Below are 1,998 nucleotides of genomic sequence, written 5' to 3' on the forward strand. Positions count from 1 at the left end.
TGTTTCTATTTCTAGGCTTGGGGGACACCGTGTGGATACAACAATGCGCCGAGCAGTCAGCATCTCTGTACCCTAGGCAAGAAACAATTTTGACACTAAGTGGCACCATGGGGCAGGGGCGCCTCTGACACAGAGTAACGCGCCCGACCTAGCCCGGAGGGACGGTAAAGTCTTCGGACGCGCCAGCAACTGTTCCACCGGCCTGGTCGAGGGAAGAAAGTCTTGTTTGAGCTGCCGCTTTTACAAGCCAGAGCAGTGGGAGATGGCATTCCGCCGGGGATCGGTCGGGTGCGATGGGTCCTCCGCCGGGGATCGGTCGGGTGCGATGGGTCCCCCGCCGGCTCCCACAGGGGTCGAGCCCCTTCCGCCTGCTTGGTAGCCTCCTCCGAGACTCGCCGAGGCCCCGCCCGCAACTCGAAGCCCCGCCCCCGTGGCGCGAGGCCCCGCCCACTCGCGCCCGCTTCCAAGATGGCGGCAGCGGTACCTGCCCGGCTATCAGGGTGGCGGTGAGGACGGGAAACAGACGACCAGGTGTGGTGGGCTGAGGCCCGGGGAGAGGTCCGGCGACCGGGAGCATGAGCAGCTCGGGGCACAGGCTGCAGAGCAGCTCGGGCAGGGAGCGGGGCCCGGGTGCAAGCGGGGACCGAGGCCGGACGGTTCACAGCAAGGGAGGGCGCGCGCACGAGGAGGCTGGGTGGGATGGGGGTGCGCGGGAAGCCTCGGGTTGTGCCCCCTGCAGAGCGCCGACCACACCCCTTCAGGTGAGCGAGCCCAGGTACCCTGGCAGGTCCTGCCCGGCCTTCCCTGGCTGTGCTTACTTTAGCGGCGGGCTGGGGGAGGCAGAAGAGGTAGTGACGCCGCCCCAGCCCGCTCCCCGCCGCGCCTCGGGGTGTTTGCTCGCAGCTCCCAGGTGGTCACGCTCCCGGCACCCGCGGAGCTAGCTCCCAGACTCGTGAGGAATGGGAAGGAACCGTCTCCTCAGCCCTGGGTTCCCCTGAGACCACTCCGCAGTGCTGCCGTGACTGCCTCACCCCCCGGCGAAAGTAGTATTTCCCTTCGCCGCCCTGTCCCCACTCCCGAAACAGGTTGATCCTGTTGGTGTGGGGGATGGGTGAGTATGGAGTTAACCTGACACGCCGGCGTTGCCTGTGGGACAGCCAGGGACCTAGCCTCCCCCACTCCTCCCCTTTCTTTTCCCAACCACTTTCCCTCCGCGGGTGGCTTGGTCATCCTTGCCCACTTTTGTTCCAGCTGGTCCCAGGAGTGCTGGTTGGAGCCTTTGTCTGGCCTCTGACATTTCCAACTTTGGATGATGCCTCACATCTCTGCTCCCCCGGGACCCCTTGGAGCCCCCATGATCTGGAAGAAGGCAGATTGAGCCTAGGTGAGTCTCTCTCCCTCTTTGAATTGGAAGGGAGGTTCTCCAGAGGCTCCTCTGAATTGGGGGTGGGGACTGAGAGGAGATGGTGGCAGTGGGTTGGGGAGGAGTGGAGGACACCGAAACTTGGGCTGGAAGTGACAGGTGGTAGGGCTGCTAGTGGTTACATCCTGCGTGACTGTGCACCTGTGTGCTTCCTTCTGTGACTTCGTTCTTTGCCTGTTTTTTCTCTTTACCTTGGCACCCCCTCATCCCCATGGTGAGCTCCCTTCCTGCCTGCCCCCCAGCACTCTCCTCTCTCTCTCCCCCCAGGCCTCAAACCCCAGGATGTTGCGGAGGCTGCTGGAGCGGCCCTGCACGCTGGCCCTGCTGGTGGGCTCCCAGCTGGCTGTCATGATGTACCTGTCTCTGGGGGGCTTTCGAAGCCTCAGTGCCCTATTTGGCCGAGAGCAGGGGCCTACGTTCGACTATTCTCATCCCCATGATGTCTACAGTAACCTCAGTCACCTGCCTGGGGTGCCCGTTGCACCAGGTGACCCTCCAGCTCAAGGCCTGCCCTTCTGTCCAGAACGGTCTCCTTTCTTAGGTGAGTGCAGAAAGAAGGAGGCACCGAGGCAAGG

General features: G+C 63.6%; 1 long non-coding RNA gene across 3 annotated transcripts; it reads left to right on the plus strand.

Moving 5' to 3' along the window:
- The first annotated feature begins 7 nt into the window (after positions 1-7).
- LOC105311018 lies at positions 8-1,990 on the plus strand. Of its 3 annotated transcripts, none has more exons than XR_897599.2 (4): positions 8-288; positions 380-531; positions 1,252-1,384; positions 1,691-1,990. It is a non-coding gene; the product is annotated as an uncharacterized LOC105311018 (long non-coding RNA). The 3 variants fall into 3 exon arrangements; XR_002778736.1 differs by having other exon boundaries at positions 274-288; positions 351-531; XR_897597.2 differs by having other exon boundaries at positions 8-531.
- The last annotated feature ends 8 nt before the right edge of the window (positions 1,991-1,998 follow it).

Source organism: Pteropus vampyrus, unplaced genomic scaffold (genome assembly GCF_000151845.1).
Source record: "Pteropus vampyrus isolate Shadow unplaced genomic scaffold, Pvam_2.0 Scaffold21504, whole genome shotgun sequence".
Lineage (NCBI taxonomy): Eukaryota > Metazoa > Chordata > Mammalia > Chiroptera > Pteropodidae > Pteropus > Pteropus vampyrus.